This window comes from Triticum urartu, chromosome 7 (assembly GCF_003073215.2).
Source record: "Triticum urartu cultivar G1812 chromosome 7, Tu2.1, whole genome shotgun sequence".
Classification (NCBI taxonomy): domain Eukaryota; kingdom Viridiplantae; phylum Streptophyta; class Magnoliopsida; order Poales; family Poaceae; genus Triticum; species Triticum urartu.
In genome coordinates, this window is record NC_053028.1 from 302,428,544 (window position 1) to 302,441,906 (window position 13,363).

Genomic DNA, 13,363 nt, shown 5'->3' on the forward strand with positions numbered 1-13,363 from the left:
GGGCTAAGGATAAAGAGACGAAGTTTATAATACGGTAAGCTTAGTATGACGTCATTCATATCACAAAACAACTGAGAACAGACAAACAGGCAATTGTAACGTTGTGTGGGCAAGTCCAGCACGGAACTAGATTACGGGTCAAGATCAAAGGAACATCACTCCTCTCTTTGAAACCTTGTAAGGTGCAATGATACGCTAAGACAATTGTGTATAAAATTGAAAATAGTAATAGACATTGGCTGCAAACCATGCAGTTCAAGGCACAAGTCAGAGTAAGTAGTAGTTAAAAGGCATGAGGATTAAGGACTTACAACAGCGGCTTTGACTGGTGTAGTCATGCCCTTCTTCTTGCTGGTGTGACAGTCCTTGAAGATTTCCACAGCATTTGGTTCAGGTACTTTTTGGTCCTTGCGGGCTTTCCTCTGCATTTGGAACAAGTCAATATAGATCTGATAATATGGTACAGCAAAAAGAGTGAAACAGCAGCTAATTACAAGAGCCTCGCAGTGTGCAATATAGCTACGAGATCCTGTCGTCTATTGGAATTTCACTTTCGTATGGTTGGCCTTGTTCTTTGAACAGTTCACCTACAAGAAGATAGATTTGTGTAGCACATGCGTAAATAGGACTTCAACATGTGATCTGATGACATATATATAATGTACCTAATACTTCGGATCGGACCAGTGTTTAACGAGGCCTCTCCAGTCTTCATCAGATATATTTTCCACTGGAGATGTTTGGGCAAGTTCACTGTTAGCCTTGCCTTCAAAGTGAGTTTTCCTCAAGTTATACCGATATTGTCGCAGAGCAGACTTGAAAACATGGGTGCAAGCTTGTCTGGTTGCATCATCTTGGCTATCCAACTTGAACCTCATCTGTTGAAAATTATGGGAGTCTCATTATCACGAACCTAGAAAGTATTGGACAGAGCAAGACAATATTACTAGTTTCCATACATAACCACACTTACAGATAAATGGTCGAGGAAGATGTTGAACTGGGTTTCTTCTTTGTCATTCATGTACTGAATCCATGTTGGGAGGATACGTACATGACACCTAACAGCAACCGCTGCCTCTGATACTAACTTGGCTGACTCTGTAGCATCACGTGGCCTTTTTAAACCTGCCTCAAAACGGATCTCCATTCTTCCTCCTCTAGATTTAGTTAACCTATCGAGCATTATCCCTGATGTTTGTTTCCTCTTGCGCCTAGGTGCTAGTCCAACAACAAACATAGGAAGTGTTAGTGTACATCAAACTATGAGACTACATATAAAGAAGCATGCAACTGTAACTTGACTCAAGCAACTACCTTCTTGCTGTTGAAGCTCACAAGGTTCATCTGATATTGCCAACTCGTCTTGTGTCAAGAGTGCTTGGGAAGTAGTGACAGGTGGCAAGGGAGCTTGGGAACGTGCTGCTAGCTCAGTTGACGCACGAGTACGTCGTGCAGCTGGTAGTACTGTGGTAGGTGTTGCGAGAACTAGGGCTGTCTCTGCTTGTTTGGTGGCAGCTATTTGTTTCTATTTGTCTTTTTTTTGCAACTCATGTAGCATGGGATGCCGAGTTTGTAGAATTTTCTGCTGGACTTTGACCTTCTATTGCACCATCAGTACCAGCAGAATCTGTAGGATTCATCCGCTTCTCATTCCCTGCCATTCTGTGTTTCTTCCTCTTTCTCTGTGCCATGTTAAGTCAAGCCAACAAGAAAAACGAATAACAATTTAGTTCTTCAGAACAAATTGATGCGTGATGCAGACGAACTGAACTTTGATGTTAGACAACCACATGATAGGAGGATGTAATATGTATGAAAAACAGGACGGAAGAGATAACCAGAACTATGATGTGTAAACTAAGAAGAAGACGTTTCACCAAATTAGAAGCAATGCAATGGAAGGTAGACACCATATGAAAGATGCTACAAATATCGCTCTGCCAAGTTAACAATGTCTCATCATAAATGGCGTTTAAACAAATGTGAAGCAGTACAAGAAATAAATCATATGCAAGATGCAAACAACATCACACTACCATGTTAGAGGTCTCTCGTCATTAGTGCCATTGTATATTCACAGCATTGCATATTCACAGCTTATGATGTGTAAACTAAGGAGAAGGCATTTCAACAAATTAGAAGCAATGAAAGCTAGACACCATACGAAAGATGCAACAAATATCACTCTACCAAGTTAAAACTGTCTCGTCATAAGTGCCATTTCAACAAATTAGTAATACAAGCTAGAAAAGAATGTGAGATGTAACCTATATCACACTCCGAAGTCAAACATGTCTTATGATAAGTGATTGTTGCAGGTTACACAACATTAGTAATTTGATGTAAGAACATGGTGTGATAGACAGATATTGTATGTTCTAGAAACAGGAACACGTGTCTTATTCAAGTATAATGTGTAAAGTAAGCAGATGGAATTCAACAAAATTAGAAGCAATACAAGCTAGACATCACACATAACATGCAACCACATATAACAGTGCCAAGTTAGAGGGAGCACCGATGATGCTTCACTAGGATAGACGTGCTCATCATAAACACGGCTTCGTTGAGTGTCTATGCATGTGTTGTCTTGGAAATCATCTTGGGGGTGTGGAGGAGTAGAAACTGTAGAGGCCCTCCGTTCGGAAGGAGCACCTTTATCCGCTGCCTTGCTAACTTCCTTCTGCTTTATTGATTTTGAATTGTCAAGTAAAACCGACAAGAAAAAGCAATAAAATTCTCTCTTCAGAACTCATTCATGCATGATACTGACAATCACTACTTTGATGTAAGGCAAACACATGATACCAGGATGGAATATGTATGAAAAACAGGACGGCATGGCATGTTCACAACTGTTTGTGTAAACTAAGCAGAAACCATTCCAGCAAATAAGAAGCAATGCAAGCTAGATACCACATGAAAGATGCAACCAATATGACTCTGCCAAGTTAAAAGCGTCCCATCATAAATGGAATTTCAACAAATTAGAAGCAGTGCATGCTATAAATCATATGAAAGATGCAACTAATATCGCATTGTATATACTAAAGGTGTCTCATCATGTTGATTGATGCGGGGTACAAAAAAACAATAGTTTTATGTAAGGACATGCTTAATAGACAGATGTACTATGTACTAAATACAGGAAGGCATGTCACATTAACAGGTATAATGTATAAGCTAAGCAGACTAGCACATGCAATTTAACCAGATTGGAAGAATTACAATCTAGACACCATATGCAACATGCAACCACATATCACGCTTCCAAGTTAGAGCAAGCACCTGCGATGCTAGTGTAGGGGAAATGCTTTAATCAACTACAGAGCTACGTTCACTATCTTCATCTAGCATTTCTGTTTCTTGAGAATCATGTCGGGAGGCTGATGCTGCATTCTTTAAATGAGGAGTACTCCCCTTGCCTGCCTGCCTCGTCATAAGTGATTGATGAGGGATACACAAGAACATTAGTTTGATGTAAGAACATGGTTAATACACAGATGTACTAGTATGTACCAAAAACAGAAAGGCATGTCATATTCAAAGGTATAATGTGTAAGCTAAGCAGATGCAATTTAACCAAATTGGAAGCAATACAAGCTAGACATCCGGCTGGAGTGGTGAGCATGATCATCTAGGACCTGAGAGCCTGGTGGGAGGCGGGCTGCTTCGCCACCATTGCAGCTTTTTAGTTGGCTTCCAGGCGATGCCTATCTTTGCTGGGCTTGTCACTGGCTCGGCCAGTGCCCTGACTAGCTATTTGTCTTCTGGTGCTCACGGGATGGTGGTTCATGTAAAAAAATATCTTTCCTTATCTTACCGACTTCGGCCTTTCGAATACAAGCTAGACACCATATGGAACATGCAACCACATATGACACCGTGAAGTTAAAGCAAGCACCTGGGATGGTGGTTCATTGCGAGCGAGGTCATCAATTCCAGAGCTATGTTCCCCGTCTCCATCTGCTGACACTACACCCTTTAAAGCGTTGAAATGTGTCTTGCCTAGCCGCACACCAAACTGGAGCGACTTCTCTCTTTTCTTTTTGGCTTCTCTCATGGCAGCAGAGTCTGAAATACCCTTGCATAAAAACACAACAGTGAGAGTAAGGGTGAAGTGTGTGCAGAACTAGTGCACTGTAAAAGTAGAAGATAGCGGGTGGCTGAAAAATAAATGACAGGAGACATATGATAGCTCTACAACATTGCATGGAAAACAAAATTAGATTCTACTCTGTATGATTTTGTAATATATGAGCATAGCAAATGCACGTACTCCTCCAGCACACCACCACATGTGGTCATATCTAAGATAACAGTCGACTGAAAATAAATAGGTCAGTCGATTTTTTTAATGAACCATCCGATCTATAAGGAACGGGCAGATGGCCTTCGTCTACCTCCCACCAGTCACTGTTGACGATATTTCTTGAACCGCCAGCGACCACCGGCCCAGACCCCTGCCTCCGCTGCCCCGCCCTCCCATCGACCTCACACCACCGCCGTGCTTGGCAGCGCCCCTAGGCCATCCCTTTAATCCCGGCCGACCTCCAGATCGGGCGCTAGTAGCTCTAGGCCGCACACGCCCCTAAGATAAACACCAAGGCGCTGCTTCCCCGGCGTAATAGCCGTACTAGCGCCTGTTACACCGAGGAATGCTTCCGTTAATTGGGAATCCAGTGGCCAGAAATTGAAATTCAGGGGGGCGACAGACCTCTAGCTAAGGTGAAATAGTATATGAGGAGAAACCTTGTGCATCGCGAGTTACTAGGAACATCTAGTATCAAGAAGAATCGGTCAACTAGTGTCTTCTGTTGGATGAATATCGTGCAAGCAGAGACGTAAGATTTGCATGAATAAGGGAAGAGGAGTACCTTTTTCGGTTGCCGGTGTGGTCACCTCCACAAGTCGCGCCGATTTTCTTCTTTTTACTAGGGAAACCAATGTTCTGGAGGGTGCAGGCTTGGATGAACCCATGGCCAAATTGTTGACTGTGTTGCCGTGGCCGTATGTCGGCGGAGGGGAAGCAGATCCGAGGCGGCGAAGGATGGTGTAGCAGGAACAGCTCCGGTGCGGTGGAGGGTGGCGAAGTTGGAGCGGAAGCGGTGAGGCGCAGGATGGCGTGGTTGAACTGGCTCGGGTATGGACGGCTCGGCCTCGGCTTCAACTACTAGCCCTGGAGGGCGTTGCGGTTGAGGTTTCGATGGACGACGATGTCGGGGTATCGGATCCGACGTGATGGAGGAGGGAGGCGGTTGATGGGTGGGATGGGGTGGCGGACGGAGGACGTCGAGGTTTTGCGGCTGGTGGAGAGGTAGTTTTGGCGCCCACGGAGTACGAATGGGGAATCGAACGGGTGGGGGGAACCATGTTTCGGTCTGGGATGCGCTTGTTTTTGGCTTTTTTGAATAGAAGATGGGACGCGCTTGTTTGAAATTTGGGGAAAGTACAAACTTTGCCCCCCTCTTAAATTTTGGACCTACTGCGGGTCGGGGGTAGGATGGTAATCCCAGGTGTCCCAAATAGTGGGTGGGAGCGATTTCGGCCGCGCGCATGTATGCTTAGGCGACCATTGTGTATGAATGTTTTTCGGATGCGGTTGCGTGGCGTCTAGATGAAGCTACAAACCTACCCCGGTTTAGACCTTTGGACGTCGGGCCGGTAGGTTTCACGGGTCATAGTTATTAGAAAAGTAATTTCCTTGTACTACCAAACATTGGTCTCACGCGGTTTCGGGTGAGTAGAGGCTCTTTTGGCGCTTCGTTCGAAATTTTGGAACACAAGCATTCATGTTTAGAGTACTCTTGAACTATGAGGATTGACATAAATATACAACGTTATATTTGACCTTGTATGTTTGAAAACCTCATTAAATTATCCGCTTCTTTTTGAAATTTTGACACTTGAAAATCCTATAACTACAATTATTTTGGAATGAAGGAGCTAAATTTGAATCTATTTTGTACAGGACTACATATGCTATTATGTACAAAATCGGAGCAAAGATTGGTGCCCCCATAATTTAGGTATGGTTTACAAATGCCATGATATCAAATTCAAATAATTGAATGGACTTCATGTTGAATTCGATTTTTTTAAACCACCTTAAGTTGAATTCAAATGTATGCTAGTTCATAGGTAGTAGCTATTTATAATGTCCATTGTGTAACTTTCGTATGTATAATGTGCTTTACGCACACAACATGAACTATACGCACGTTTATATTCGATTGCTAAACTGATGCATTGTCTGGAGTTCAAAATACTAAGTGTGTGGATCAATTGTGTCGAATAATAACATAGACATGCTCAAATTCAATAGAATCTAGATGTCTGATGGATCAATGACCGCTCCTTGCGCGAATTGCAAATATCATGATCCCATCCTAATATTTGGATACAATTTATATCTTTAATCAATGTGTAGAGCAGTCTTTTACGTGTAGTTTCACTCTCCATCGGTGGTCTCTCGCACATGCTCACACACTCTCTCCCGAGGTGTCTTTCTCACACACATGCTCTAGATATAACCCTCCCTCCCTCTCGTAACCATTTACAACTGTTTTCACTAACCTTTATAACAAGCACTCTTCCTCTCGCAAACATACACACGCACAATCCTCATCGACCCTTTCTATATACATGGACCTGCCTACGTGTCTCATGTACGCACATTATCTTTACGCCTGTCTCTCATGCATTGTCTCACACCTCTCTTCCTAATCAACGAGTATGATTCTAGCAGAGCATTCTGTAGGATGCCCCTTAAAGTTAGGTTGGATGAATAGTAATATCAGAGATAAAGGGGTTACCTTAGTCTGAGAACCTAGGGTTACAAATCCTAGCCGGCTTTGTTAGTGGACACAGAGTCCTTCACAATTCTGCTATCTTTGTCTTGTACGACTAGTCATCCATGGGTCTTCCTAAATGCGTCACGGGCCGACCAATGTGGCGCAGGACGGAACAGAACGAAGGGCCTCACCTCGACCCACGGAACCTCATGCGGTGACACACCCTCTGCCCCCACGTCTCATTATCTTCTCACACCCACACATACCAACACAAACACCACACACACAAAAAATTTCTCCTGGTGCCTCTATTCCCTCCCCCTTGCATATACACACTCAAGGAAATGGAATCTCTTGTCGTGACGTCATATTCGTCTCTCTCTCTAGACCACTCTCATTTCTCGTGCTATCTCTCCCACGCCCCCCCCCCGTCGGCCCCTCTATCCATGCCTCTCTCGAATACGTAATACACACACATACCTCTCTAGGCCCCGCCAAATGCAACAACTACACATTCACACATGTTACATCACGTACCCCATTGATCTAAAAAGCCCTCTCTTCACGTTTATTTCGCATACAACATTCCTTTTGAATAAAGTGTGGCCAAAAAATTATTTTAGCATTTCTACATATATATACAACATTACAAAGTTATATGGAGGAGTACGAACGCTAATTTGCATTGCATGGTGCCCACAATGATATTTATTCCGCACTGTGAATTTGTATATTTTTATACTATATACAAAGTTAGTCATAATAAAGAGAAACGAAGAGCATCTCTCTCCATCGCATACCCCCCCTGTACGCCCCTTTCACGTATGCACACAAACTGCATCCACGCAACACTCACACAAACACATGCACCCACGCACGCATGCAACACTCACACGTACACACGCAGCCACGCACGCACACAACATTCACACGCACACACGCACGCATGCATGCACACACCAGTGCACCACACGACCAACACACACTCTCACGCTCAAGTGCTCAACCTACACGTGCATGTGCACACATCAGGCCCTGATAGACACATACACAACCAGGTGATTCCCGCGCACGGGTTGGAGCCTTGTCGCGCCTGCGTAAATTTGTGTTTATCTGACCTTTTTCCTATGCGAACTGACAGGTGGGACCCACAACAAACATGGTCAATTTAACTAGTCAACATGGCGCCACGCAGACTATTTGGCCGGTCAACAGAGTGCAATCCGATGCTGAGCTGTGAGCAAGTGACCGTATAATCACCGCAAAACATATATAGTGACCGTAATCAGCTTATTCTGAAGTTCGGTGACTGTATTACGCTTTTCTCTTTGTAGGCCCTCCAAAACTACATCTCTACACGTTCTCGCATGTTACATCTAACAACTATGCAATACAGCACTACTACTACACTCTAACACAATAAATCATATGTGTTTTTAGTTTTACTAGATATCATATTGTTACTTATAATTATTCAGTTTGCATACATTAAAATTGCCTTTGAAATGTATGGCCAGTATCATCTACCACGTGGGAAAAATCCCGCCCTTTCCTGTTTAATCGGGTTTGTATCGATGGATCGTGCGAAACAGCAAAACTATAGTACTATACGGTACAAGTGACAGTTCAGTGGGCCGCCGTGTCGTCTACTCCTTTGTCGTAAGAGTGGAGTGCTCGCTTTCATAAATCTTCTAGTCCCTTTCGCCGACATGTGGGACATCAAGTTATCGGGTCCACGTGCCATACTGGAATACAATGCAGAGCAGCCGGGGTGAAGCACCCCAGTCATGGCGCCGGCGTAGTAATGAGCAATGAGGCGTCAAATCACAAAGCTGCACCTTTCCCGCAGTTAAGTTGGAGGGACGAAGCAACCATCATTTCACTCGTTGTTGAATCCGCTTCTCCCTCATCTTCTTCAACTTAACCACGTGTTGCTTCTGCCGTTGTTCTGCCTCATGTGGGACGCGGATCGGCTTGGTAAAGCACTGACACGTGGGACTGCATGTTAGAAAACCGCCAGGACAACGTCCTCCGAAAATAAAAAGCCTAATCCTAGACTTACAAAGGGCTACGTAGCTGCTACGTATACTTTCCATCTAATCTATATATGCCCCCCTGATTTTCAGGTGGGGTGGGCCTAATCCTCTCCTTTAATCCAATCAAATAGTCCCACGTCACATCAGTTCGTAACTTTACGTAAACCATTACGTGGATGTAGCATTGCTCAAATAAGAAACCTCCCCCGCCATCCGCGTGGCAAAATCACCTCCTTTTTACTAATCTCGATTCTATAATTTTTTAGATCAATATAATTGAGATTTGTATACATAGCACACAGGAGCAAAACCAAGTGGTACGGTTAAGGGCATCCACAATGTGTAGCCAAATGTGAAAATAGCTTTTGGCATCATGGGAACCATTGTGGACGGTGTTGCCAAAGCCAAAAAGATGGAACCGAAGCTCCCTGATTGATTGATTGATTGATTGATTGATTGATTTATTGATTGATTGATTGAAGGAATAGAAAAATGCAACGTCTCTCCTCTTTCTCCCATGCTTGGACGCATGTAATACAGTATAGAGCACAGAGTCTACTCGCCTGTCCCTTCTATCACAAATCACAAAGCAGTGAGGCATCAAATCACAAAAGCACGGACGAAGTAACCATCATTTCACTCTTCGCTGACTCCGCTTCTCCATCGTCTTCTTCGAGAAGCCATCTCACCGCATTAGTTACTCCTAGTAGTACTAGTAAAGGACTTCCTGGATGCAAATAAGGTGGTTGTCTCACCTTGCAGGCGGCACTTGCGAACGACTTGCCGTGGTCTCCCTCAATGGTGTTCTCCGTCGAACGCACTTCGCCAAACCACCCAAAAAAATATCGTCGACGTCACCGCAATGGGGAAGGAAGTCAAATATAGTTACTACCTCCATTTTTTTGGTACACAAGGCCAGTATATCAAAATTACAATTTGCAAAGGGCCACTAACACTAATCGAGGCAAAATTGATGGGGTTAGCAACCAAGGACATTAATATCCCCTGCATGCATGTGGAAGTGAGAAGGTTGGTTTGCATGGCGCTGCATTAATCAAGCGATGAGGAGTGAGATGGTTAGCTCTTTGGTCTTTGGAGAAAAAATACGCATTAATTGACACGTGAAACGAGGATTTGTATCGATTAAAACCTGCGAAGGAAAACCCAGCCTTTCTTTTTTAACACTAGTACTCCTAGTACGTATGTACTTATCCTGTTTGGGTCTAGGCCTTGCATTGCCAAACTTCGCCACACATTTTTGCCAAGCTTGCCTAAAGTTTTCAAAATGAGAAGGAGGTACACTTGCGCACGGCTATCGCGGTCGCACCGCACCCTCACACGGTCGCTCCTGCACGCCGCGGTCGCACTGCACCCTCACACAGTTGCTCCTGCACGCCGCAAACCCAACCAAGGGAACGCACCCTCACTGACACGTGTTGTCACATGTGAACACACCAAACTCAGCCATCCTATCGCTGACACATAATTTTCGTTCATAGAGTATGTTTATCCAACCGCATGTTGGGGAGTATCCGTACGGCCCGTCCGTGGTTTGTTGGGGAAGAAGAAGAGGTGAGGAAGAAGGAAAGAAGGGTTAGGAGACGTAGGATATTCATCCAACCGCCTGAAATGGTAGACTGACCCAAGTCAGGCGACTTGCATAACAAATATATGTTTTTACACAGCAAAAGATCATTAAAAACAACAACATAAAGAAAAACTATCACTGCTCGCGGAAAGAGACGACCTCATCGTCTTTGGCCGCTGGCGCGAACCAGCCGTCGCTGCCGACGTGTGTCTCCGCACCGTGGTTGTCCTCGGCCTCCAGCTACTCGTTCAAGCGAAGCGTGCGGGCGCTCTGCACGGATGAGATCACAGCCCGGTTCAAGTCGAGGACGTCCGGTTCCGCCTGCAGGAGGCCCTCGATGGCAGCGGCATCCGCGCGCTCCGCGTCGAGTCGAGCCTCCGCCGCCGGTTCAAGTCCAAGATGTACGGTTCCGCCTGCAGGAGGGCGTCGATGAGAGCGGCATCCGCGCGCTCTGCGTTGAGTCGAGCCTCTGCCGCCCGGTTCTAGTCCAGGACGTCCGGTTCTGCCTACAGGAGGGCCTCAATGGCAGCAGCATCCACGCGCTCCGCCTCAAGTTGAGCCTCCGCCGCCCCATTCACATCCACGACATCCGGTTCCGCCTGCAGGAGAGCCTGGATGGCAGCGGCATGCGCGCGCTCCGCGTCGAGTTGATCCTCTGCCTCCCGGTCCTCCTTTAGTATCGCCATGTTGAACCGCTGGTCCGCCTGCACCATGGGGGACTCGGATGCCGGCACGAAGTCAACGTCCATCGTCTCATACCCATCGGGGGCCTTCTACACCGCGACCTCCGCCATGAACATTGGATCGGCTTCCTCCTCCTCGTAGCTTGGCTCCAGAGAACTCGGGGATTGGCCCGCCGCAAAGCAAGCTTGGGGACGAAGGTCTGTGGCACCGACCGCCGCCGTGATTTCTGCGCGGCGCTCCGGCGTCAGCATCTTGTAGTAAGTGATCTTGTGGCGCACCATGGCTTTCTGGCGAACTAGGGGACGCTTGATGCGGGCTAGGGGATCGAAAGGTGGGGGAATGGGCTGGAGATTTGGTGTGGTTTTAGGGCAGTGGCTGGCGTAGGCCGAGCAGCGAAGGTTCTGGTGTGAATAGTGGTTCCGGTGACGAACGGTCAATCGATTTTGGCTGTACATCGCTCTTGTCGCGTTCGCGTTGCAGCCTGGCACGCTGGACCCTCCACATCGCTCACCGAATGGAACGCACTTCGTCTTGCGTTTTCGCTCGCTTGTGGGACCGCAGTTGAGAGCAAACCGACGTCCCTCCCCCTTCCCGCCCGCGTCATTTATTATACCACCACTCCCTCCGTTTTATGCAGAGTAAATAAAAACAGAGGGAGTATACTACGGATGAGGATCCCCTGACGTGGCCGAACCCATTGAGTAACTGACATGCGGGGCCTAGCAAGCATCGGGTCCGCCAGTAAGTGGCCGAAAGGGAGGGTAAGGCAGGGATACCTACGTCAGAGGATCCACTTCCACTATACTCCTTTGACCAAATGTTAGACTAATAATATATGACATGCAACTTACACAAAGCATACAGGGTCTAATGCGTTTTTCGAGGCTAACTTTGACCAAATGTTAGAGTAATAATATATGACATGCAACTTACACAAAGCATACGGTCAAATTCGTATGTGAAAGGAGATTCCAATGATATAATTTTCACATTATACATCTCATGTACTATTAATCTTGTCAATAGTCAAATTGGAAACCATCTCGAGTACAAATCTAGGAGTACGTACGAATCTAACAATATTGATTGGGCATTGTTGAATGTTGATACCTTTTTGATCAAAGTAGATACACTTTGACTACACATAAAACTTATATGTAAACTAGAATGGATAGGAGGGAGTATATTGTACGTCCAAAAACGAAACAAACATTGAATACCCTTTATATATGACTTGCGGATGCTATGATCACCGGTTCAAAATTTTGAATCCGCCTTAGGTATCACGTGCCCCCACTCGTTCCCTCTTGATTTCATCTCGGGGTCCGGAGATCTATTGAAAGAGGACTAGGGTGGGTACATGCAAATGATACTCGGCGGAATGTTCAAATGAGGCATGCGGGAGGATGGACTCGACTGGAGGGCGACATGATCGATGGAGAAGAGGGTTGGAGAGGAATGAGAAATAAGCAAATGCCACATGATTATACTTGAACGGCTCAAATAAACAATAAGTTGTCTCGCTTGGCCTACATAGTGAAAGGCCTAATGCGCAACACGGAGCACTGACGCTCGAATATGACCGGGAAAACAGGGAAACAGACATGTGGGGCACACCCGTCGGGATGACGTAGCGCTGACTAGTCCAATGGAGGAGCTGGCCCACGACCTCCTCGCCACCGACAACCGTTCATGTGGGTCGTTGGGGCCAACAACGGGGCACAGCTCCAGCACCGCCTCTGGACACGGCGACCGCGGTGAGCGACACACTCATATCGTCGCTAGACACGGTCGGTTTCAGTTTACCGAGGGTGGCGTTAGTGCTGTGGCACGACCAATGGTATGTTTGGTTTGTGCCCAAGGTTGCCCCATCAAAGCATTGGGTAGCCAAAATTTTGGTTGAGGTATTGGTTGCCCATGATTTGGCCGACATTAGCAAGAAAATGAACTTGAGTTGGCTAGAGTTCATTGGCATGCCAAAGAAATGGCAACCAGCTAAACAAAGACCAATCTTTGGGTCATGACCAAAATTTTGGTTGAGGTATTGGTTGCCCATGATTTGGCCGACATTGGCAAGAAAAATGAACTAGAGTTGGCTAGAGGTCATTGGCATGCCAAAAAAAATGGCAACCATCCAAACAAAGACCAATCTTTTGGTCATGACCAAAATTTTGGCAAGGTGCACTTTGGCCACAATCCAAACACACCCCAACACCCGACTCGTCGAGGATGCACGGGGCGTCGCGACGTGTCCGCGG